Source organism: Bos indicus x Bos taurus, chromosome 2 (assembly GCF_003369695.1).
Source record: "Bos indicus x Bos taurus breed Angus x Brahman F1 hybrid chromosome 2, Bos_hybrid_MaternalHap_v2.0, whole genome shotgun sequence".
NCBI classification, from domain to species: Eukaryota; Metazoa; Chordata; class Mammalia; order Artiodactyla; family Bovidae; genus Bos; species Bos indicus x Bos taurus.
The window spans coordinates 36480469-36507199 of record NC_040077.1 but is presented as its reverse complement, the minus strand read 5'-3'; the positions used below and the strand labels follow the sequence as shown (position 1 = coordinate 36507199).

At 38.8% G+C, this 26731-nt stretch overlaps 2 protein-coding genes and 1 pseudogene across 14 annotated transcripts in view; 1 reads left to right on the top strand and 2 right to left on the bottom strand.

Moving 5' to 3' along the window:
- BAZ2B (bromodomain adjacent to zinc finger domain 2B) overlaps window positions 1-15842 on the bottom strand; it is a 421537-nt gene extending 405695 nt beyond the window's left edge. The window contains exon 1 of the mRNA XM_027559699.1: window positions 15780-15842. The gene's annotated coding sequence lies outside the window, so the exon portion shown is untranslated. The remainder of the gene's footprint in view (window positions 1-15779) is intronic.
- On the bottom strand, window positions 6124-8028 carry LOC113903583 (annotated as a pseudogene).
- Window positions 15843-15953: 111 nt separating the features above from the next.
- MARCH7 (membrane associated ring-CH-type finger 7) overlaps window positions 15954-26731 on the top strand; it is a 47796-nt gene continuing 37018 nt past the window's right edge. For 10 of the 13 annotated variants that reach the window (XR_003514183.1, XR_003514174.1, XR_003514191.1 and 7 more), the window contains exon 1: window positions 15970-16113. The gene's annotated coding sequence lies outside the window, so the exon portion shown is untranslated. Of the gene's footprint in view, window positions 16114-26731 lie in introns of all 13 variants that reach the window. The other 3 variants (XM_027559940.1, XM_027559894.1, XM_027559927.1) reach the window with 2 other exon arrangements.

The following is a 26731-nucleotide window of genomic DNA, read 5'->3' as shown; positions in this document are numbered from 1 at the left end:
GTAGATATTCCATTTAAGCTTGAGATAAATGTAAATTCTATTGTTTTGAATGAAACAATCCATCAATGTCAATTATATCCAGTTGAGTGAAAGTGTTGTTGAGTTCAAATAGTCTTTACTGATTTTCAGCTGGCTGGATTGTTCATTTCTGAGTGAGGTGTGTGGAAATCTTTGACTGTAACAGGGAATTAACCTATTTTTCCCTCAGTACTATCAGCATTTGCCTCATCTGATGTTAATAGATGCATATACATTAAAAATTGTTATATCTTCTTGAAGAACTGAGCCCTTTATTATTATGTAATCCTCTTCTTTAACTTTCCTTACTTTGAAGTCTGCTTTGTCTGAAGTTAAAATAGCTGACTCCTGCTTTATGGTATATTTTTCTCTATCCATTTACTTTTTAAAATAATTTTATATATTTGCTTTTTTGGCTGTGCTGGGTCTTTGTTGCTGCACGGGCTTTTCTGTAGTTGTGGTAAGCTGGGACTACTCTCTAATTGCAGGTCTCAGGCTTCTCATTGCTGTGACTTCTCGTTGTGGAGCACAGGCTCTGGGGCACACAAGCTTCAGTAGCTGTGGAACATGGACTCAGTACTTGCAGTCCCAAGACTCTAGAGCATACCCTCAATAGTTGTGGTGCACAGCCTTAACTGCTCCTTGGCATGCAGGATTTTCCCGGATTAGGGACCAAACCCAAACCCAAACCCAACAGGGACCAACTGGCAGAAGGATTCTTTACCACTGAGCCACCAGAGAAACCCTCTATCCATTTACTTTTAATCTACATTTCATAAGTATCTTCCTGGAGACAACTTATATGTGGGTCTTATTTGTTGATCCACCATAATGATCTCTGTGTCTTTCAATTGGTGCATTTCAACCACTGACATTTAACATGGCTACTGATATAGTTGGATTAATATCTACCATATTACTGTTTTATATTTGTTGCCCTTGTTCTTTGTTCCTATTTTTATCTCCCAAGCCCATTTGAATGCAGAGTTCCAAAGAATAGCAACGATAGATAAGAAAGCCTTCTTCAGTGATCAATGGAAAGAATTAGAGGAAAACAATAGATTAGGAAAGACTAGAGATCTCTTCAAGAAAATCAGAGATACCAAGGGAACATTTCATCCAAAGATGAGCACAATAAAGGACAGAAATGGTATGGACCTAACAGAAGCAGAAGATATTAACAAGAGGTGGCAAGAATACACAGAAGAACTATACAAAAAAGATATTCATGACCCAGATAAACACGATGGTGTGATCACTTACCTAGAGCCAGACATCCTGGAATGTGAAGTCAAGTGGGCCTTAGGAAGCATCACTACAAACAAAGCTAGTGGAGGTGATGGAATTCCAGTTGAGCTATTTAGAATCCTAAAAGATGATGCTGTGAAAGTGCTGCACTCAATATACCAGCAAATTTGGAAAACTCAGCAGTGGCCACAGGACTGGAAAAGGTCAGTTTTCATTCCAATCCCAAAGAAAGGCAATGCCAAAGAATGCTCAAACTACCGCACAATTGTACTCATCTCACACGCTAGTAAAGTAATGCTCAAAATTCTCCAAGCCAGGCTTCAGCAATACGTGAAACGTGAATTTCCAGATGTTCAAGCTGGTTTTGGAAAAGGCAGAGGAACCAGAGATCAAATTTCCAACATCTGCTGGATCATCAAAAAAGCAAGAGAATTCCAGAAAAACATCTATTTCTGCTTTACTATGCCAAAGCCTTTGACTGCGTGGATCACAATAAACTGTGGAAAATTCTGAAAGAGATAGGAATACCAGACCACGTGACCTGCCTCTTGAGAAACCCGTACGCAGGTCAGGAAGCAACACTTAGAACTGGACATAGAACAAAAGACTGGTTCCAAATAGGAAAAGGAGTATGTCAAGGCTGTATATTGTCACCCTGCTTATTTAACTTATATGCAGAGTACATCATGAGAAACGCTAGGCTGGAAGAAGCACAAGCTGGAATCAAGATTGCCAGGAGAAATATCAATAACCACAGATATGCAGATGACAGCACCCTTATGGCAGAAAGTGAAGAAGAACTAAAGAGCCTCTTAATGAAAGTGAAAGAGGAGAGTGAAAAAGTTGGCTTAAAGCTCAACATTCAGAAAACTAAGATCATGGCATCTGGTCCCATCACTTCATGGCAAATAGATGGGGAAACAGTGGAAACAGTGAGAGACTTTATTTTGGGGGGCTCCAAAATCACTGTGGATGGTGATTGCAGCCATGAAATTAAAGATGCTTACTCCTTGGAAGGAAAGTTATGGCCAACCTAGATAGCATATTCAAAAGCAGAGACATTACTTTGCCAACAAAGGTCCGTCTAGTCAAGGCTATGGTTTTTCCAGTAGTCACGTATGGATGTGAGAGTTGGACTATAAAGAAAGCTGAGTGCCGAAGAACTGGTGCTTTTGAACTGTGGTGTTGGAGAAGACTCTTGAGAGTCCATTGGACTGCAAGGAGATCCAACCAGTGTATCCTAAAGGAGATCAGTCCTGGGTTTTCATTGGAAGGACTGATGTTGAAGCTGAAACTCCAATATTTTGGCCACGTCATGCGAAGAGCTGACTCATTTGAAAAGACCTGATGTTGGAAAAGATTGAGGGCAGGAGGAGAAGGGGATGACAGAGGATGAGATGGTTGGATGGCATCACCGATTCAGTGGTCAAGTTTGGGTAAACACTGAGGGTCGGTGATGGACAGGGAGGCCTGGCATGCTGGCATGCTGTGGTTCATGGGATAACAAAGAGTTGGACACGACTGAGTGACTGAACTGAACTCCTTTTCTGCCTTGTGTTTTTGAAGTATAGCTGATTTACAATATTTCATTAGTTTCAGATGTACAGCAAAGTGATGATTTGGAGATACACACACATATACACTTGTTTTTAAATTTTAAAATTTATTTTTGCTGTATTGGGCTTTGTTGGTTCATGAGCTTTTCTCTACTTGCCATGAGTGTGAGTTACTGTTTATTGAAGTGCTAGGGTTTCTCATTGTGGTTGCTTTGCTTACCACGGAGCACCAGCTCTAGGGCATGTGGGCTTCAGTAGTTGCAGCACATCGGCTCCATAGTTACGGCTCTCAGTGCTCTGCAGCATGTGGAATCTTCCAGGATCAGGTATCAAACCCGTGTCTCCTGCACTGGTGGGAAGATTCTTTTTACTGAGCCTCCAGAGAAGCCCCTACACTCTTTTTGAAAAATTCTTTTTCATTATAGCTTATTACAAGATATTGCATATCATTTCCTGTGCTACACAGTAAAACTTTTATTATCTACTTTACATAGTGTGCATATATATGCTTTGGTAGTGAGCATCTGTTAATTCCATACTCCCAATTTATTCCTCCCCTCTTCCCCTTTGGTAACCATAAATTTGTCTTCCATTTGTGAGTCTGTTTCTGTTTAGTAAATAGATCAATTTCTACTATTTTTTAGAAGCTATATATGTGATAGCATACAATATTTGTCTATATCTGACTTATTTCACTTAGCTTAATAATCTCTACATCCATCCATGTAGCTATGTCAGTTTCACTCTTTTTTAAATGACTAATATTTCACTACATGTATATGTGTGTGTATATGTATCACATATTCTTTATCTGTTCATCCGTTGATAGCAACTTAGGTTGCTTCCATATCTTGGCTATTGTAAATAGTGCTGCTATGAACACTGGGGTGCATGTATCTTTTCCAATTAGAGTTTTTATTTCTTTCTGGATATATGCCCAGGAATGGAACTGCTGGATCATATGGTAACTTCATTTTCAGTTTTTTAAGGAGCTTCCCATAGTGACTGCACCAATTTACATTCCCACCAACATAAAAGGGTTCCCTTTTCGTCACACTCTCTTCAGCATTTATTTGTAGACTTTTTGAAGATGGCCTTTCTCACTGGAATGAGGTGATACCTCATTATAGTTTTAATCTGCATTTCTCTAATAATTAGCAATGCTGAGCATATTTTCATGTGTCTGCTAGCCATCTGTATGTCATTTGGAGAAATGTCTATTTAGGTCTTCTGCCCATTTTTTGGTTCTTTTTTTTATTATTGCATTTATTTATTTTTTGTTGCACTGGGTCTTCGTTGCTTTGCATGGGCTTTCTCTAGTGGTGGCAAGTGGGTGCTACTCTTTGTTGTAGGGCATGTACTTATTGCAGTGGCTGCTCTTGTTGTGGATCACCAACTCTAGACATTCAGATTTCAGTAGTTGTAGCACACGGGCTCAGTAATTGCAACACATGGGCTTTAGGGGACACAGACTCCAGTAGTTACAGCTCCAGGGCCTGGCAGTTGCAGCTCGGAGGCTCTAGAGCACAGGCTCAGTAGCTGTGGTGCACAGGCTTAGTTGTTATGTGGGATGTGGAATCTTCCTGGACCAGGGATCAAACCCATGTCCCCTGCATTGGCAGGCAGATTCTTATCCACTGTGCCACTGAGGAAGTTCCTTCTGCCCATTTTTAAATTTTTTTCCATCAATGAGTTGTATAAACTGTTAATATATTTTGGAAATTAAGCCCTTGTGGGTTACATTGTTTGCAAACAGTTTCTCCCATTAACTGTCTTTTTGTTTATGATTTTGTTTGATGTGTAAAGATTTCTATGTTTGATTGGGTCCTATTTGTTTTTCTTTTATTTCTATTGCTTTGGGAGACTGAGCTAAGGAAATACTGCTACAGTGTATGTAAGAGGCTATCTGCCTATGCTCTCTTCTAGGAGTTTATGGTGTCATGTCTTATACTTAAGTCTTTAAATCATTTTGAGTTTATTTTAGTGTATGCTGTGAGGGGGTGATCTAACTTCATTGATCCACATGTGGCTGTCCAGTTTTCCCAACACCACTTGCTAAAGAGATTGTTTTTTCACCATTGTACATTCTTGCCTCCTTTGTTCACAAGTAATTGACCACAGTATGTGTGGATTCACCTCAGGGCTTTTTTTTCTGTTCCACTGATTAATATGTCTGTTTTTGTCTCAATACCACACTGTTTTGATTACTGTAGCTTTGTAGTATTGTCTGAAGTCTGGAAGGATTATGCCACCCGCTTTGTTCCACTTCCTCATGATTGCTTTGGCAATTACTGGTCTTTTCTGATTCCATATAAATTTTAGGATTATTTGTTCTAGCTCTATGAAAAATGTTATGGGTAATTTGATAGGGATTACATTAAATCTGTAGATTGCTTTGGGTAGTCCAGCCATTTTAACTGTATTAATTCTTCCAATCCAAGAGCATAGATTTTTTCCATTTCTTTGAATTCTCTGTAATTTCCAATTTTTATAGTTCTAAACATGTATCTTTTACCTCCTTGATTACTACATTTACAACTCTTTTCTTTTTTCATGCAATTTTAAAGAGAATTTTAACTTACTCTTTCTGGTATTTCATTGCTAGTGTAAAGAAATGCAACAGGTTTCTATATATTACTCTTTTATCCTGCTCTCTTGATGAACTCAGTTAACAGTTCTCATAGTTTTTATGTGGAGTTTTTAGGGTTTTCTAGACAGAGTATCAGGCATCTGTATCAAATGACAAGTTTTACCCCTTCCCTTCCAACTTGGATGCCTTTTATTTCTTTTTCTTCTCTGACTTACATGGCTAGGACTTCCAATACAATGTTGAATAGTAATGGTGAGAATGGGCATCCTTGTCTTATTCCATAATTTACCAGGAAGACTTTCAGCTTTTCACCATTTGGTATTTTGTAGGCTGTGGGCTTGTCCCAAATGGCTTTTATTATGTTGAGGTATGTTCTCTCTATACTGACTTTAGGAAGAGTTTTTATCAGGAATAAATGTTAATTTTTGTTGTTGTTGAATTTTATCAAATTTAAAAAAAATTTTTTTAATTAAAAAAATTTTTATCAAATTTTTTTCTTCATTTGTAGAGATGATCATGTGATTTTTGTCTTTTTCTGTTAATGGGGTATATCAAATTAATTGATTTGCATATGTTGAACATCCTGGTGACCCTGGAATGAAACCCACTTGATCACAGAGCATGATCCTTTTTATATGTTGTTGGATTCAGTTTGCTAAAATTTTGTTGAGGATTTTTACATCTATATTCATCAAAAATATTGTCCTGTAATTTTCTTTTTTGGTAGTGTCTTTGTCTGGCTTTGGTATCAGGGTGATGGTGGCTTGACACAATGATTTTGGGAGAGCTCCCTCCTCTTCAACCTTTTGGAAGAGTTTGAGAAGAAAAGATATAAGTTTTATTTGGGGGAATTGCCCAGTGAGGCCATCCAGTCTTGGACTGTTGGTGGAATGAGTTTTTAAATCACAAATTCTACTTTATTTCTAGTGATTGGTCTGTTCAAATTATCAATTTCATCTTGATTCAGTTTTGATGGGATGTATGTTTCTAGAAATGTGTTCATGTCTTCTAGGTTGTCCAATTTGTTGGCATATAACCATTCACAGCATTCTCTTATCTGTCTCTTATGGTCGTGTGTGTGTGTGTGTGTGTGTGTGCGTGCGCGCGTGCTTCTAATTTTAATTTCAAGTTCTAGTTTAATTTAATTCTAATTTCAAGTTCTTTCCAAAAACAAGGCCCCAGGAAATCCCAGGTTCAATATGCTCCTAGGCTTGGTCCACTGCTGTCTTGTATTCACAGGTAGGTGTTTATTCACCAACAGTAAAGCCCAGGATAGATGTGATAAAACAGGACTTCCTTCTTCATTGCATGAGCCCTTCGGTGGTTTCAGAGGTGGACAGTGGTTATCAGAGAAAACACACAGGAATTTTTCCTTGGAACTGAGGTGGGATGAAAAGTGTCTGTTGTGAACATCACTGTTTTCCCTGACCCTTTGCCACAAGTTTCTGAAGACATATTCTAGCAGAAAACAATCTTCCTTGAAGATACTGAGTGAAAATTTCATAAAACAAAAACACACACTTCCAGTGCACTCTGTCTTCAGGTACACTGGGTTTAGTTCAGCTGCCAGATGAGCTGATTGATGGGTTCACCTCAATTAGCTAGGTGAGCCTACTTCCTTGATGAAACCCACTCTATTCTTTGTAGTGTGATCAGCCACTAAGAGTTGGAAAGGGTGCAGGAACCCTGCGATCACCTGGAAATTCTTCCCTGGGAAGGCAATTTCATGAATGAGGTCTTCTAAACAAATAACATCAAACTTCCCCAGGTGCTTCTCAATCACGATGTTGTCTGTCAGAGGGATGACCTTGTTCTTGACCTTGGCTTGTCCACATTTCAAGATGAGTTCCTGAACAGACTTCAGATTTGGAAATCCCCAAGTTACATAAGGTTCCACAATACAAAGCGTCTTTATGGTTTGAGGGGTCACTTTCATAAAGACATCACCAAAAATCTTATTCAAGCAAAGTCTTGCAATTGTCCTCTGCACCAGAGAACTCACCCCATTAATCCTTTCAATATGCACAACAAAGGCCAAGGAATGTTTGTCTGGCACTTCCAAGCCACAGGGTTTCACTTTTAGCCATCTGAGTTGCACCTTGTCCCATAGTTGCTGCCAGGAATCATGCATGAACCACTCTAGTCACTTAAACTTGATCTCTTTTTGTTTCCTCTGCTCCTTCCTTTGCAAAAGTGCCTGTTTTGCCTGGGTGGCTTTGAGGGCCTGATAAGCCTTCTTCTTCAGGAGAGTCTCTGGAACCAAAGGGATCTTTCTTCTTGGCTCTTCCTCCACCATTTTTCCAATGCTGCAGCTACTAAAACTCTTGTGGTTTTAAATGAGCATTTTATAGGATTCCACTTTGTCTCCTTTCCTAGTCCATAAGCTATAGTTCATATTTTGATTTTTTATTGGTTTTATTAGAGTTTTGAAACTCTAATAAAGTTAGAGTTTACTTTCAAATAACACTATTCCACTTCCTATGTAGGATACCTCATAATAACAAAATAATTCTAATTTCTCCCTCCTATCCTTTGTTTCACTGCTGTTATTCATTTCACTTATCCCTGGGTTGGGAAGATCCCCAGGAGAAGGAAATGGCAACCCACTCCAGTGTTCTTGCCTGGAAAATCCCATGGACTTCTCTTTCAGAGAAGCCTGGAAGGCTAAAGTCCATGGGGTTACAAGAGTCAGACATAACTTAAGAGACTAAAACAAAACAAACATATATGAGAATGCTGTGCTGTGCTGAGTTGTGTTTGACATTTTGTGACCCCACGAACTGAAGCTAGCCAGGCTCCTCTGTCCATGGAATTTTCTAGGCAAGAATACTGGAGTGGGTTGTCATTTCCTATGCCAACATATGAGAATACTTAAGCATATATGTAGGCTTCCCAGGTGGCACTAGTGATAAAGAATCCACCTGCCAATGTAGAAGATGCAAGAGACGCAAGTTGAATCCCTGGGTCAGGAAGATCCCCTGGAGTAGGAAATGGCAACCCACTCCAATACTCTAGCCTGGAAAATTCCATGGACAGAGGAGCCTGATGGCCTACAGTCCATAGGGCCACAAAGAGTTGGACATGATGGAGCAACTTAGTATACACACACACAAGCATATACATACATAGATAAGACATATACATAACTGAATATATTATTGGTATTATTTTTAACACAGTGCTGTGAGCTCAATTAAGAATAAAGTAAATAAAAGTTATTTTATCTTCACTTTTTCCTTCTTTGATATTCTTCCTTTCTTTATGTAGATCTGAGTTTCTGAACTGTATTACTTTCCTTGTCTCTAATGAATTTCTCTCTATTTTCGGCAAGGCTGGTCTACAGGCCACAAACTCTCTTAATTTTTGTCAATTTTCCCTTCAGTTTTGAAGGTAATTTCACATAAGACAGAATTCTACATTGGTGGTGTTTTTTTCTCCCAAAAGTTTTGATATTTCAGTCCACACCACAGTCTTCATGTTTATGTGGCTTCTGAGGAGGTGTTGGATGTAATTATTTTGTTCCTTTATAGGTAAGATTTTTTTTTAACTCTGTCTTATTTCAGGTTTGTTTTTTTTTTTTTAGTCTTTGACTGTTTAAAATTGAAAGTGATATACCAAGGTATAGTTTTGGGGGATATTTATCCTGCTTGGTGTTCTCTGAGTTTCCTGGACCTGTGGTTTGGGGTCTAACATTAATTTGGGGGAAATTCTCAGTCATTTTTCTTTCAAATAGTTCTTCTTTTCTTTCTTCTCCTTCTGATAGTCCCATTACATCCACGTTAAACCTTTCCTAGTTGTCCCACAGTCTTTGTGTAAGCAGATAGGGTGGGGGTCCCTGGAGAAAGAGAATGAGGCATGGCTTTCTTCACATAAGGGAAGACATTTTTTACATTAAATATTTTGTGATCTAATCCTGGCCACAATGCTTGCCTTTGAACAGGTCTCAGTAATTAATCACCTTAAAAGAGGAGGAACAAACAACTGTTATCAGGCAAGAGAAGTAACAATAGCAAACTCCCAATTTTGTTTCAGTGGTAAAAATTAGCCTAAAGTGCTCAACCATCAGATCAACAGGAACCTAAGGGATGAAGACATTGATCTTCTCTTTTTTCTTTTAATAATATAATTTATATTTTATCCCCCAGAATTTATTATTTTTATTAATAACTTTTCTTAAAATATTTTAGAAATATTGAGATAATATGACAGCATTCTATTGGAAAAAACTGCCTTAAAATGTCTTTATTTCTTGCTAATTTTTTGGTTATTCCTACAAAATTTATATGAAATTGATGCTTTCTAGGAGTAAAAGAACATTTTCAAAAATCTTTCTCATCTAGGGGACTCTACATTCTCTCTTTTTTTTAAATTTTATTTTACATTGGAGTATAGTCTATTTCCAATGTTGTGTTACACTCTGTCAACTTAACTAGTTTTCCCTGAGGTCACTGTTTGTTAAGAATGGACTGCTCTGGTATATTTCAAACTGGTTCCTTTCTCTCTCTCCATCCCAGAAGCCTGATGGGATTTTTCTTTGATTTTTATTGTGGAAATAAACATTTATTTCAGTTTAATTAAACACAGTCTAGAAAATCTAGGGTATTACATGATACAATCTGGGAATAGGCAATATTTAAGTTTAGCTAGCAAGCCCAAAATTATAAAGAAATCACAGACATATTTTACCATATGAACATATCTATGAACACGTGGCAAAATAAAATAAATGGCAAGACGCTTGCTGCTTCAAAGAAAAGCTATGACAAACCAAGACAGCATATTAAAAAGCAAAGACATAACTTTGTCAACAAAGGTTCGTATAATCAAAGCTATGGTTTTTCCAGTAGTCATATACAGATGTGAGAGTTGGACCATAAACATGGCTGAGTGCCAAAGAATTGATGCTTTCAAACTGTGGTGCTTGGACTAAGTTTGGTCCAAACCCTAGTACGGAAGGAGATCAAACTAGTCAATCCTAAAGGACATCAACCCCGAATATTCACTGGAAGGACTGCTGCTGAAGCTGAAGATCCAATACTTTGGTCACCTAATGCAAACAGCTGACTCACTGGAAAAAATCCTCATGATGGGAAAGATTGAAGACAAAAGGAGAAGGGAGTTGGCAGAGTATGAGATGGTTAGATAGCATCACTGACTCAATTGGCATGAGTTTGAGCAAATTCTGGGAGATAGTGGAAGAGTCCACGGGGTTGCAAAGAAAAGGACACGACTTAGCAACTGAATAACAGACAGAAGACAGTTAAAGAAACACGGTGAAGGCAGGACAGAGTAGTAATATCTGTGACACTGAAAAGAAATGATAGGACTTCCCTGGTGGTCTAGTGGTTAAGAATCCACCTGCCAATGCATGGGTCACAGGTTTGATCTCTGATCTAGGAAAATTCCACGTGCTGCGCAGCAACTAAGTTCATGTGTATAACTGTTGAGCCCTCACTCTAGAGCCCGCAGTCTGCAACTACGGAGCCCTTGTGCCACGACGACTGAAGTCTGCACACCTAAAGCCTGTGATCCGCAACAAGAGAAGCCAGTGCAATGAGAAGCCCATGAATCGCAACAAGAGTAGCTCTCATTTGCTCACTGCAACTAGAGAAAGCCCATGTGCAACAAAGACACAGCACAGCTAGAAATACATACATAAATAAAAAGAAAGGATAATTGATATAAATAAGGATTTAGAGAAAAAGATACCTCTGATTGCAAAATTAGATGCATATGCACATGAAATTTGATGCTGTTTTATCAAATAAATGGAAAAAATATCTATGAGTATTTTTCTGTCTGCATGCGTGTTAACTATTCTTTTAATATTGTATTGTGTGAAGAAAAAAATGAAGAATACTAAATATGCAAGAATGTTTATGAAATAGTAAATAGAGGTAAGAGAGCTAAATAAAACAGGTAAATAAAAAAGAGAGCTAAGTAGAAAGGGAAGAAAAGGGTAAGGGGGAAAAAAAACCAGCCTATACTAAAATAGCTAGCATGTATGACACATTGTTACAAAATCACAAACAAATATAGACAAGAAAAAAATTAAGATTATAAAGGACATTGCAACCAACTTGCTGCTGCTGCTGCTGCTGCTAAGTCGCTTCAGTCGTGTCTGACTCTGTGCGACCCCATAGACAGCAGCCCATCAGGCTCCCCCGTCCTGGGATTCTTCAGGCAAGAACACTGGAGTGGGTTGCCATTGCCTTCTCCAGTGCATGAAAGTGAAAAGTGAAAGTGCAGTCGCTCAGTCGTGTCTGACTCTTAGCGACCCCATGGACTGCAGCCTACCAGGCTCCTCTGTCCATGGGATTTTCCAGGCAAGAGTACTGGAGTGGGATGCCATTGCCTTCTCTGTGCAACCAACTTACCAGAGGGCATATCCAAGGAGTTCATATCAGTATTTATTAATAGATGCCCTTCTGCTCGAAGTCTCACAAAATGCAGTCCAACGTGGACATGAGGCAGAGTATATATAGTCTTGGTTATTATCAATTTGAAGTTGTTATGTATGTGTTCAGCTTGACTGTACTAAAGGGACAGGGGTCAGTTCAATCTGGTTTTATGATTTATTCCAGGGGTGATCAAACTCTTTACAAAAAACCAACTAGTAAATATTTCAGGCTTTCTGGGCCATATCATCTCTATCATAACTACTTATCTCTGCCACTGTATGTAAAAACAGTCATGGACTGCGATGGTTAATTTTATGTGCTAACTTGGGGAGGCCAGAATATCAAGTCATTTAATCAAATTCTAATTTAGGCACTGTAGTGAAGATATTTTGTAATTGTGGATAGAGAGATATGTATCATATACTACTGGTTCTGTTTCTATGGAGAACTCTGACTTATACACAGACAATACATAAACTAATGGGCCTGGCTGTGTTCCCATAAAACTATTTACAGTAACAAGCAGTGAATCCAACCTTAAGAACTATCAATAATAAAAGACAGTTGCTTTTATTAAAAGCTCTATGTTTTGACACTGGGAAAGGTGTTTCATACATGGATCCAAGTGTCCGATCAACTGAGAATTGTTTCTGACCAGGCCAGATATTCTGGAGCAGCAATGTGAGCAGGAATAATTTTCCTAGAACCAGTTAGACCATAAGCTTAAGCTTAAGAAAGAGTTTCTCAGAGAAGGTTTCAAGATGGTATTCTGTTTTTTGGTTTTTATATTGTTTTCTCTACTGGTTTTGGAGATCAAAAGTTATTGCTGCTGCTAATCCAACAGAAGTCAACCAAGAGCATGTCTTAGATGCTCATTTATTAAATGGAGCACCTTTCAATTGTTCCTGAAAAGGGGAAATTTTTAATTCACTAAATCAAAGGTTTTTACTTTTGGAATAAAAAATTTTTTACAGCAAAGATTTAAAGCTAAGGACCTTTTAAGTGACATGTTCCTTAGAAGGAAGAATCTTCAAACTATAGACTGTTATTCAATAATAATAAGTACTGTATACTTAAGAGTTAGCTATAACTTTAAATAGTAGATCTTTAATTTGGTTGATGCCACAAGGTTCCCTTCTCCAGAATTAATAACATTCCCATTTAAGAAGAAATTGGCATCCTTTGTTTTCAACTTAGGGACACTCCCCCTCCCACCCCACGTAAGAGGATCCTAGGTATTACCTGTTGTACCTCAAATGTTTAAGAAATGACTACATTTAAAAATAAATTGACTTATAAAAAGTAAATATAACCACATCTTTTCAAGATCACATCTTTTATGCAAAGTAGAGAATATCTATAAAATTGCCCTTACCATAGAGAAGCTTCTTGGAAGGTTAGGTTATGAGTGATAAGATATAGGGAAAATAGAAACTTTAAAATTCAGTATCTGAAAGAGAATTCTAACCTATCAAGTAGTTGAAGAAATATTCAAGCATAAGAGCAGAGAGCTGTTATGACCATGACCAAATGATAGACAAATTTATAAAGTAAAAGGGGATAAATTAATAGTAAAGAAGACCTTAATTTACAGAAGAAGCCAAGTTCAAAAATGGAAATTAATGGGTTGGTTTGGCAAGTGGTGAACAAAGATATTTATACACAAAAAGGTATGTCAGAGTTGATCATAAAAAGTTCAGCAAAAAAAGGTCAAAAGGGGGAAATTTGTGCAAAAAAAGATAATCATGGGGTCTAAATTGGTCAGAAAAGTTCTAATTTCAAATAATTTCCCTGTCAAAACATTGGTCCTCATTTTAAGTTCAGAAAATATAGTCACTCTATTTGTATCTACAATCTCTATCAAATTCTCTTTAATGTAGAAAATTTCAATAATTATTTTCTGATAATGAGAATTATCTGGAAACTCAAATCAGAGAAAGTACATTAAAAAACAGTATCAACTGACAATTCTTACACAACAAAAAAAATACTTACTAGTAGTCTTTATTTACTAGCATCAACAAGACACTAATTTGGAAGGTCTGCTTAGCCTAAGAAATTGGTGCCACACTCACCTCTTCTGATATTATCAGGGCTGAGTAGGGATGAAGTCACAGTCTGCCAAAATCTGAACCATTCTTGACAGGTTTGGGGTTTCTGTAGAGAAGTTACCTCTACCAGGTCTGACTCAGGAAAATGGTAGTCAATCCTTCTAGTGCAGAATGTACCTCAGAAGATGTTTAAGGGACTTATGTAATAAGCCCCAGAAAGATATTAGTAGTGATTTAGACATGGAATGTAATAGCTAACAATTATGGTATGCTATGTTCTAGGAACTGAGGCATTATCTCATTTAATCCTTTTAAAAAAGCAGTGGGTATTCATTTTACAGACAGTAAAGAATCTGCCTGCAATGCAGGAGACCTGGGTTCCATCCCTGGGTGGGGAAGATCCCCTGGAGAAGGAAATGGCAATCCACTCTAGTATTCTTGTCTAGGAAATCCCATGGACAGAGGAGCCTGGCAAGCTACAGTCCATGGGATAGTAAAGAGTAGGACAGGGCTTAGTGACTAAAAACAAAAACAGGATACCTAAGCTTGGCAAGGTTAAAGAAATGCTCAAGGACTTCTTTGGCAGTCCAGTGGTTAAAGACTCTGCTTCCAACAGAAGAGGCGCGGGTTTGATCCTTGGTTGGGAAACTAAGATCCCACATGCCCAGCAGACAAAAAAACAAAAAACAATACAGAATCGCTCAGGATCACAAAGGTAGTGAGAGGCAGGGTTGGGATTTGAACTTATGCAGTACGGTGCTTCAGGATATGTATACTCATAACCATAATGCTACAGGTACAAAACAGGTTGGGGGAAGAAAAAGTTTTCTACACAAGGCAAATCATCAATTTTCTCAAACTTAGTCTCTGTTCACTTTATCCCACACCAGATAGTTAATCTTCAAATCACATTTTAAAAAGTTAGACTGGCATTTATGTACCAACTTTAAACAATTATGATCTTTAGTATTTTACAATTTACGTTAGTGAAGCATGGACAGTCAGTCTGTTAAGTCTCCAACAGAGTGAAACAGAGATGATACTGATTAGTGCACACCCTCCAGATAAAATGACAAAGAAATACACATAAACTTTACACTTCATTTATTGAAATCATTTGTATCCAATGAATTCCTTAAGCAAACCAATAAAATAAGTCAGTTTACAAGTGTCATCAGTATGCCTCCCAAGTTTCAATAACTTATTTTTACCGGTGAGTAACTTACATGTTTGATACCTTATTCAAAAGCCACATATCACCTAAATCCACAGAAATGGTGGGTTTTTTCCTCTAATCTACTCCCTTAGTATTCTCTTAACATCTTGGTTTACCACATTTACATTTTTTTAAAAGTTTCGTCTCATTCTCATCAGACCATTTATCACACAATTTTCCTCCCTCTTTCTAAATGGATGCATTTTTACCGCAAAATCTGTAGCTACACTACCAAAGATTAGTGCCACAATTTTAAAAGACATGACTGGAGATATACACTACTACCAACACTGAACTACCACAAGGAACGAACGGTCTGGGACGAATCGGCTCCGACCCTTAAAGAAGAGGGCTCGCTGCCATCACAGAGGGTGAACAGGGAATGGGAGGAGGGGAGGTCGGAAAGGCAGTGTTTGATTCAAGTCAATAAACATTCACTGCGCCACTCACCCAGCGCAAAAGGAAAAAAAAAAAAAAAAGATGGGCGGTATTTCAAGCAGTGGGCCCTGCAGGTTTGCCAAAGGGGCCAATATCCTGTGGCGCGGACTCGGGCGCTGGGCAGCAGCAGGGCTTCTGAGCCCTTCACCAGCCAGGCGAGGGCGGCCAACCAGGGCCGGGCCTCTAGTGCCCCGCGCCCAATGCCCGCAAACTCGCCGGCCCAGTCGCCAGCCCGCCGGCCGATCAGCCGCAGCCGCTTACCGGTGGCGCCTCGCTGCCTCCCCGGGGGCAGCCCTTCAACGGTTGCCGCAGTCAGAGCACCACCCCGCGGTGGGGTACGTCGAGCCCGCCCGCAGCTCTCTGATCCGCGTAGCTCCACCAATCTCGCGAGAACTCGGCGGAGTCCGCGAAGTCGCGGAGAGGAGAAGGGAGGGGCATTTAACGGTGGAGGCTGGTTCTGCGCCGGATCCGGGAGCTGGGCGGACGCCATTGTGCTTCGTGGTCTGCTGTTCTGCTTCAGGTAGAGGCCTAGAACTCCGAGGAGGAAGGCGGCGGTGTGATCGCTGGGAGCGGGACAAACCCTGTTCAGTGCCAGGTCAGGGGCAGGGGTAATAAACTGCGGACTTCGGGTTTCTGGCTCTCGGGGAGGTGGTTCCAATCGAGGCCGCGGGTGGGGGAGGGGAGGAAACGAAGTGCTGGGCTGGGGACACCGAGGCCCCTTCCTTCCTTTCAATATCCAGGTGCAGGCGCTTGATCCGGGACCGCGGGTGATAAGGCGAGCCGGGCGCAGGCCTTCTTTGCCGGTGGCCTTTCGTCCCGTGGTGGGGTTTGTGACGGGTGGCGGGGGCAGGCCGTGCGTCTTCCTTGTGGACGTGTGGCGGCCTAGGGGAAGGGGTTTGAGCCCTGATTTTGGCCTTTGGCAGCTTTCTCTTCGATCGGGGTACGGACGGTCCTCCGGAACCTCACGGGCAGGGAGTGTCACGAGTGAGGTATTTAATGATCGAAGTGTTAAAGGCGGGGAGATTTAGGGCTTTGCCAGACCAACTTCGAATTGAAGGAACCTTGCCAGCCCTTTATGTAAGGGTAAAGATTTGCTCATTGATCATCCCTGGTCTTGAGTATCGTGATACTTTGGGATTTCTTTAGTATTGTAGTATACTGTGTGTTCTTCAGATAGAAATAGGTGGTGGTATGATTAACAGCGTACCTGTTGGCATAAGAAGTAAAAGGCACAAGTAGTTGAATACAGTACTCCCTCATTTTAATGAAACTGCGTAGTAAAGATGAATGTGTACGCACACCAAAAATACTGTAACTCTGTTTTCCTACGAGCAGATGTAAATATGTAAGGAACATCTCTGTCTTGGTAATGCTGATAAATTGATCACAACTGGTGTCGTTTGGCGCTATTAAGAGCAAAGTGCGAAGTGAAATTGCATTCCTAAGATTATTATTTTTTTTATTTTGTAGGATGTTTTAGGTATTTTTCATTATTAAAGTAATTTTAAAATCTCCCTTTTTCTTGCGTTAATCTGTTTCTTAATCTGTTTCTGTCTGGAACTAAGAGATGAAGTTAAATATGAATTTTAAATTTGAAAATCAAACGCTATACCGTTGTTTAAAAGGCACATACTGTAACTAGTTTTGTGTTTTTTTTCCTTGAAATAAAATTGTATTTCAGAAATGGGGTCAGTATTTCATTCACAGCTCTACAGCATTTGTGAAACAGCAGTGACACAGGAGGCATTAGGGATCGACATATGGGTTTGAGTCTTGATTTCGCCGGAATTATTTAACCTTCCTAGAGTTGAAGTGAGGATTAAATTAGATTTAGCAGTGTGTGTAGCAGTCAACACGCTGGGGGACATACTTGCAGAGTGAACTTTTGATAAATGTAAACAATTGGAATTCATACCAAAGTCCAGTTTATATTCATGCATTTTTCAAATTTTACTCTCCCTGCAATATGTTCCTCATAGGTTACTGAATGCTTCTCACGCTCATAGTAATTATATTTATAAAAGTTCTTACTTTAGATAAGAACTTTTTACAACTTTTTCTGTGCCCTAAATCATACCACAGATGTAATGTCAGCATGGTTGGTAAGTATAGTTCTGCGTCTTTTTTTTCGAAGCTGCATGGTGGGTCAGAGGTCTGGAATAAGGATGGTTAAAGATTCCTTTCTTAAGTATAGGTAATTTCTGTTTCTACCACATTGGCAAGAGAGCTTAATATTCCCAGATAAAGCACAAAGATTCCCTGTATAGGTACACACATATGTTCTATGTGAAGATGTAAGATAATCAGCTTGAATATAAAAAGACATCCATAGCTCCAATTTTTAACCAGCTACATATCCATTTCACACAACTCTTCATCTGATATATGTTCAAGAATTGCCCACTTAATTTCAGGAAAATAATTTTAAGTAGTGCAAAACTATCAAAAAATGTAAAACAATTTTTGATAGTTTGTTGTATTTTAGTTACTAGATTCTACATTAGGGCTTTACATTACAAGAAGCTTGACACCGCGTCTGCCTTGCACAACTCACAGTTTAATCATCAGACTAATGTATGAAGAAATGAAGTCGCTCCGTCATGTCCAACTCTTTGCGACTCCATGGACTCTGCCAGGAGTCTGCCAGGCTGCTCTGTCTATGGGATTTTCCAGGCAAGAATACTAGAGTAGGTTGCCATTTCCTTCTCCAGGGGATCTTCCCGACCCAGGGATCAAACTCTGGTCTGGTCTCCCGCATTGCAGGCAGATTCTTTACTGTCTGAGCCATTACAAATAATTATACATTTAGACTAATGTGTAAACAGTTACTATTATCTTAATGTAAGTATTGATACATTCTCCTATTGTAGGAGCACGGAGGACAGGTGTTTAATCCGGGGGAAATTTTTATAGGAAGTATTACTTGAACTGAGATGTGAAGGATGGTTAAAAGTTTGGTAAGGAACCTGTAAGTCATGGTATCATGGTTTGTTTAGGAATGTACAGTTTGTTCCCCATAGCTGAAACAGTTGAGTGGAAGGTTAGAGTATGATGGGAAAAGACCTGTACTGTTTTAGAAGGTCAGTGCTCTATGCTTTTGGGATTAAAGAGCTCTTGTGTCCCTAAGCCAAATAAGGAATGACTTTAAATTATGTTTCTTGATACATCCTTCTGTTACTACAAATAATTGTGTTAGTAATAAAGAACAGTGGGAAATGGATAAGTGAAATGTATAACCTTGTAGCAAACCTCATTTTTAACCAACAAATTAAATTTAACTAGTGAACCTTTTAGCTGTTTAGTAACTGAGTCAAAAACTGATCACATTAGTATAATTACAATTTAAAATGAGTAAAGATTTTGAGTTCTTCCTAAGATCTACTTGAATTCAATGAATCAGGATTATAGGGAAATAGTTTATTTTCTCATAGTTGTAATTTTACAAAAATTCTATTTTTAATACATTTGGTAATCATAAGATGAAGCCGAAGAGGGAGGGCAGGGTAAAGTTATAATTTGAGAGTTGGCTGGGTTACTTTTCATGGTCTTAATTTTTAACTTTTCTTTGGTCTGAACTCCTGATGTCAAAGCTGGTTTTTCTTGTTCTCAAAAGTTCTCTGGCTCTACTGGTTAGACTAGATAAGTCAAACGCCTGGTTTTGAAATTACCTACTGGTATACACCCTGGGATTTCTTTGGAAGGAATGATGCTAGAGCTGAAACTCCAGTACTTGGCCACCTCATGCGAAGAGTTGACTCATTGGAAAAGACTGATGCTGGGAGGGATTGTGGGCAGGAGGAGAAGGGGACGACAGAGGATGAGATGGCTGGATGGCATCACTGACGTGATGGACGTGAGTCTGGGTGAACTCCGGGAGTTGGTGATGAACAGGGAGGCCTGGCGTGCTGCGATTCATGGGGTCCCAAAGAGTCCGACACGACTGAGTGACTGAACTGAACTGAACTGATACACCCTTTAGTCAACAGCTTTAAGAAGAGAAATCTTGAACCTTCAAAACTAGTTTTCATCTCTGTTATGATCATCTCACTTTAGTGTTACGTTTGCTGGTTTCAGAATAATTCTAAAATAGTTTCCAGTTACTCAATGAAGGTTGAAACTTGACAAAGATTAAATACACTTCAAAGGAGGACAGATTATTTCAAAGTATTCTAACGTAGACCTAACATTTTCTCATGAAGATGTTGAAGTTTTTCCAGTTATTTTTTTAGACTTCAGTGTATCTGTGTGTGTGAAATACCTGTCAGCTGAAAATCAAGAGGGATTTTTTTAAAGACCCCAAAACTTCTGTGCTTTCATAGTGTTTTCCTTGTGACTACCCCTAGATTTTATGTCTCCATGTTCACTAATATCAATAGAATGCTAGGATTTCCCATTAAGAAAAAAAATTTTCCTCGGAAGCAGATGTTTTAAACAAAGACTATACCGTGTAGAGGTTTTTAACTATGTTTATATTTCTGGGAGACTGTTGGCTGTTGAAATACATTGGTATTTTCTGTAATAACTCTGATCTTCATGCCAGGAATTCATTGCAGAGTACTGTTGTGCTTTTGGTAATTCAATGACTGTAACTCCCCTGGATTTTAAGAAAAAGTCTAAGTTAGACCCTGAAACGATTAGATTTTTCATGAGACTAGGTGCGTGATGATAATTGTAGAAAAAGGAATAAGTAAGCTTTGCTCTATTGTTACATAACACACCACCTCAGAACCCTCTGGATTAAAACTAGTGTTTACAGTCTTATTACAGTTCTTTGTGCCTGTTGGGTAGTTCTGTTGGTTTTGCCTGGATTCACTCATGCAAGATTTTTAAGGCTAGCAGGTCCAAGATGGCAGGCGTCCCTCACACTTCAGGCACTTGGTGTTGGTTAACGTTTAGGCTTTGCTCACTGTGGTCTTTTATGGCATGAGGATTCCAAAACAGCATTTGAGGGGAGTGAAAAAGGGAGCTATAAGACTTCTTATAACCTTGGAAATCATACAGTGTCACATTACTTTCTGGTGGCTCAGACGGTGGAGAATCTGCCTGCAGTACTGGAGACATGGGCCCCATCCCTGGGTGTGGAAGATCCCCTGGAGAAGAGAATGGCTACCCACTCCAGTATTCTTGCCTGGAGAATTCCGTGGACAGAGTAGCCTTCAGGGCTATTGTCCATGGGGTTGCAAAGAATCAGTCACGGATGAATGACTAATACTTTCTTAGTCACAATAAATTTCACAAGGTAGCCCACATTCAAGGGGTGGGGAAATAGATTCCATCCTCTCCCCAGGCAGATCAGCACCATTAGTGCGAAGGGCCATGGGTATTTTGTAACCATACTTTTTAATTTACCACAAGTGGCTTAGAATATTTTATTGAGAACAGACATTCTTAAAGATATCATGACTGGGATTTGTTTTAAAATAGAGGATGGTGAAATAGTCAAATGTTGATAATTGTTGAAGACCATTGTTTGGCATGTGGAGGTTTATTATTGTCTTGATTTTTGTGCATGTTTGAAATTTTCTCATAGTGAAAATAAAATTTTTAAGGCATACTCAGATAATCTAAACTCCATTTTGCAAAGTGATTCTGACCTTATTTCCCATTTATTATTTACCAGAATTTGCTACTTCTTTTGTGGTGTATAGATACTAAGAGGTATAAACCAGCAGTGCTGCAATTTAGAAAGGAAATATTTTTAGGAGTTCTTCATAGATTTTATTGTAATGTAAGATAAAAAATATCTTTTCATCTGCCAGTAACTGTTTCCCTTAATTATCAAAGTTAGAGTAAAAACATTTTGAAAAAGTTAAAGGAAAACCCACCCAGACATAAAGTAAAATGTTAATAATATCTATTTTTCCCCCAATTTTGTATGCATTTGCTTAATATAAGTAAGGTACATAAGTTATCTTTACAATGATTATCCTCCAGTACCAAAATCTGAATGACTTTAAAAAATCTTTCTACTATGTGTTAAAGACAAATTTCAAATAATGGAAAAGCTAAAGTAATGCCTGTTCAGTCACTCAGTCATGTCTGAGTCTTTGCGACCCCATGGACCACAGCCAGCCAGGCTCCTCTCTCCATGGGATTTTCCTGGCAAGAATACTGGAGTGGGTTGCCATTTCCTCCTCGAGGGGATCTTCCTGAGCCAGGAATCAAACCTGCATCTCCTGCATTCATGCAGATTCTTTACCACTGAGCCCCTGGGGAGGCCCGAAGTAATGCCTACTAAAGCTGTTTATATGAAAATTTTTTACCACCTGATGGTATTGCTTAATACTAGCTATTATTTACTAACTATATACGGTGTGCCAGTAAAGCTCATGATACATCTGTAAAATTAGTACTATTGTTATTCCCATTTTGTAGGTGAAAAAAATAAACCATTAGTGATACTAAGCCCGGAGTCACACCAAGTAAGGGACAGACTTCAAAGCTCATGGTCTCAAATGTTGTACTTACAAGTAGAAATTGGTGCATATGCTTAAAATTGGGCAGCACTTAGTTTATCTTGCTTTTATCCTGTTTACTGTTTTGAAAAAATTGCCTTTATTAATATATACATTTAAAGTAAAGGGAATGTCTTAGGTATAGGCTATTAGTATGAATGGGGTTGGGGCCTTTTTGATAGTCTCGTCATTTGGTTTATGATTACTATGTGACTCATGACATGTTGAACAAGACTATTTTAAGAAGGGAACACAGTGATCTATAGAGTAATGGGAAAGGGTACATGTTATTTGAGAGATTACTTTACAAGCAGAATCACCTATTAATTCAGCCACTTTCTCTTCAAATTTTTTGTGCTCTAGTTCTTTCCTTCTGTAAGTACAGTAGACTTTCTTACTCTTTGCTCAGTTTCTCTTAAACCCTCTCCTGTATTTGCCATCATCTGTTTTTCCATCCTTCATTCTGGATAGTTTTCCTCTAGCCTGTTTCCCAGTTCTCTGGTTTTCTTAGTTTTGCCTAGGCTACTGATAAATGCATCAATTTCCCAGTTTGCTAACGTTAGAGCCATTTCTTCATCTGGTTCTGTTGATTGATATCTCTTGATGATGAACTTTTTTCCATGTTTTTTTTTTAAATTTTATTTTACTTTTTAACTTTACAATATTGTATTGGTTTTGCCATATATCAACATGAATCTGCCACAGGTATACACGTGTTCCCCATCCTGAACCTTCCTCCATCCTCCCTCCTTTTCCTTGTTTTTTTAAACTTTTAATTGGAGGATAATTGTTTTACAGTGTTGTATTGGTTCCTTGTAGTTTTGTGTCTTAAAATTTTTGATTGATGGTGAAATGTTACAAATTAAAGAACAGTGGAGACTGAGGTCATAATTTTTATGCCTGGATATGGACATATCTTGTCAGACTGTTAATGTGGTAGATTGAGTTGGTCTGTAGTGGAGCTGGGTTTGAACGTTCAGAGTATTCTTTGACTGCTTCTGCATGGTGCTCAGTGTGAAGCTGGAATGCTGGAGGGTTTATTTCAGTATTCTTTCACTAACCTCAACTTCTATAGGCCCTGCATATCTGCACTACAGAGAGGCCTACAACTCGAAGGCTGTTGTAACTCCCTAAACAGTAAACTGCTATACCTTCTTAGATACTTGGAGGACAGTCAATAGGAAAGGAGGTGTTCTTAGTTTTTTGCATTCTTCTTGAGATTAGGCAGGCTCTAAGTGCCTGAATCTTAGAGGTGGGGAGGTCCCAAGATTTATCTCCTTTTCCCAGACCCCTGTCACTTCCTCTCCACCAGGGTGAACTGGAAAGAAAGAAAGAAAGAAAGTGAAGTCGCTCAGTCATGTCTGACTCTTTGCCACCCCATGGACTGTAGCCTACCATGCTCCTCAGTTCGTCCATGGAATTTTCCAGGCAAGAGTACTGGAGTGGGTTGCCATTTCCTTCTCCAGGGGGATCTTCCTAACCCAGGGATGGAACCCCGGTCTCCCGCATTATTTTAAGATGGTAGTTCTCTGGTGACTCAGCGGTAAAGAATCCGCCTTGCTAATGCGGAGATGCAGGTTCCATCCCTGGGTTGGGAAAATCCCGTACAGAAGGAAATGACATCCCACTCAAATATTCTTGCCTGGGAAATCCCATGGATGGAGGAGCCTGGCAGGCTGCAATCCATGGGATGGCAAAAGAGTTGGACATTGTGACTTAACGACAGCAATTTGAAAGTTAAGTGGAAAAGGTGGGTTAGAATTCTGGTTACTGGGGTAAAGAATTTAGACTTAATTTTTAAGGTAGTAGAGAACAGTTGAAAATCTGATTGGGGAGTGTTGTCATTACTAGTAAGATTAAAGAGAAATGAGAAAATGTGTGGATTAATGACAGATTCCCTTTAAACAAGGCCTATTGTGCTATTATTAGAGACAAATGTTGGTATACTTAGAGTAGGTCTCATTCATGTAAAGTCTTGCCGAAAAACATTGTAAAAATTTAGTTTAAATTTGTATTTTAGTATAAGTTGTGTGGTAAGTTTTCAGTTGCATTTAGCATGTGACTGAGATCTTGTTAACTTGCAGGTAACTTTGGGCACACAATTTTGCATGTTGGACAATGACAGAATTCTTTGAGGCTTTTTACCTAGTCTAAAGTTTATTTCCATAGACTAGAGTTGAATTGTACTGTTTATAGGTAGGAGAAAGTGTTTTTTGGGTCTAAAATTCCTTTATAGAAATCAGCCACTAAAAACATGAACTTGTTTTTAAAGAGCTCTACAGAGGTTTCCTATGAAACCCAGCTGAATGAAATTACCTATTTAAAATACTGTCAATTTTTTTTTTAGTAGTAGTTAAGTCACAGGTTTATGAGATGACAGACTACATAAATTTTGGAGTTGGTATAAATATTTGTTATCCACTACTGTTCCTTGTGCCAGTTACTCTTAAAATGCCTGAAAGTAAGGGAACACTTAAAAGTCACATTAAGACTAGTTGGGTAAACTAGCAGTTAAATACCAACTTAAGAGAATCTTACAAGTTGAAAAGTTCAATACAGTAAAAATCTCAAATATTGATCATAAGATTTTTGTGACTTTGTGGTTTATTACTTTCTTTCTGCATTTGAAATTGAAGCAAGTTCTGAAGAATGAAAAATAGGACCTCTTGGAGCAGTCAGTGCCTCATCTTACTCAGAGATAGATGTGTTGATAAGGAACATGAGCACCCAAGTCCAGTTGATCCAGATGCCTAGGATACGAGTGCAACTCAGAGTAAAAATCGAAGTGTGTTAATGACCGAAGCTTCATAGCAGTGAGTGCTAAATACAGATTGAGTGGCAGGACATGGCAGACAGGCACATATCGCTTCTGCTCAAGCTCGTGCTCCACTATGCTATCTGACTTGACTTATACAAGTTCACATTCTAAAGTATTAATGATTTTCAGATGTCAACAGTGGAGCTTTTAATGAAACACAGGGCCTCATGTGTTTGCATAAGTGGTCATATATTTGTAAAATCAGCCCTGCTGATGTTTTTATCTTATCACCAGAAAGAAAAAGACCTCAACTATCCAACTCTGGAATCAAACTGAAAGAAATATATATTTAAAGAAACCGCATAGTGACAAGGGCTTCGGAGGTGGCACTGGTGGTAAAGAACCTGCTTGCCGATGCAGGTTCTATCCCTGAGTCAGAAAGATTCCCTGGAGGAGGGCATGGCAACCCACTCGAGTATTCTTTCCTGGAGAATCCCATGGACAGAGGAGCCTTGTGGGCTACAGACCGTAGGGTTGCAAAGAGACACAACTTAGCATGCACGGGTAATGACAGAAGGAAAGTAAGAGGCCATTATATTTGGTTAAAAGCCTTGAGCTTCAGCATACTTTTTTCCAGCTTGATTGGCTTATACTCTTTCTGTTAGAGCATTTATAGCTATTTTAAGTTACATCGTTATTTATGTAGTTTGTTCCCTCCTAGACCACAGCTTCTTTATAGTCATTATCTCACTAGGTTCAGTGTTGTCCCCTCTCTCCATCCCTTTGTTTAGTATTAATTAATGTGCTTAGGACGTGTAAGCATGTGAAAAACTACTTGAATGAATGAATGAACGAACTTGAGAAGATCCCTCGTAGTACCTTGTAAGTGGTCTGATAGAAGTTTTTCAAGGACTGCACATTTTATTTTTTTACTATTTTTTGTGCTTTTGACCTACAGCTTACACAACCAAATTATATAAGTTTTCTGGTAACACCTACATTGTCAAAATTCAATCAATTTATGTAGACAAGGTTCCAAAAATAGTTTGTGCAGTATAAATTACAGGTCTCGGAGGACTCTGCCTCTTTGCCTTCTCCCAAGAGCTTTGTTTTTAGAGATTTCCTACTAGGTTAGTTTCATTCTGCAAGTAAGTATGCAGGTAAGAATTAAGTATAGACACAGTCAAAGTAAACCACGATAAGTATGATTAAGAAGCATTGTTGTTAAAGAACCAACTGTAGGCCTGTTTCTTTTTAAAAACATATTTCCTGTTTAAAATCCTCAACAAATACAGTCCCTTGTTTAATATTTTTATAGTCTTCTTGATAAAATAACAAATCTGCTACTTGTTAAATCTTTCATGGGCTTTTGTGTGTCACTATTTAACTATTAGTATTCTTTCTACTATTGTATGCCTTCTTTAAATGTCTGATGCATAATTCACTTTTTAAATACAAATATTTATATGGATATATAAAGAGTTTATAAAAAGCTGAAGGTAGGAAAGATTTACGTTAGGTGACTGTATGCTTTATCATTCAAACCAGGCCACTTTTGAGAGACAACACAAGTACTATTAATAATTGCCCAGGGATAATGAGCACAAATTAGGACTTTTCTTGCCATAAACTGAAACTGGTCTCAGCAAACCAGGAAATACGGTCATCCTGCTTAAAAGAAAAACAGCAATCCTTTGCCTCACCCTTTACCTCTTTCCCAGTCCACTTTCCGTAGGCAGCTATCCTTAACTTTTAGCTGTTATAGGAATTACCTTCATATTTCTAAATGATGTGTTCATGATTTTTCAGTGCATTATATATATATACATGTGTGTGTATACATACACACACAAGAGTGCTCAGTCATGTCCCACTCTGCGATCCCATGGTCTGTAGCCCACCAGGCTTCTCTGTTCATGGGATTTTCCTGGAAGAATACTGGAGTGTTGTCATTTCCTCTGCAGGGAATCTTCCCGATCCAGGGATCAAACCAGCATCTC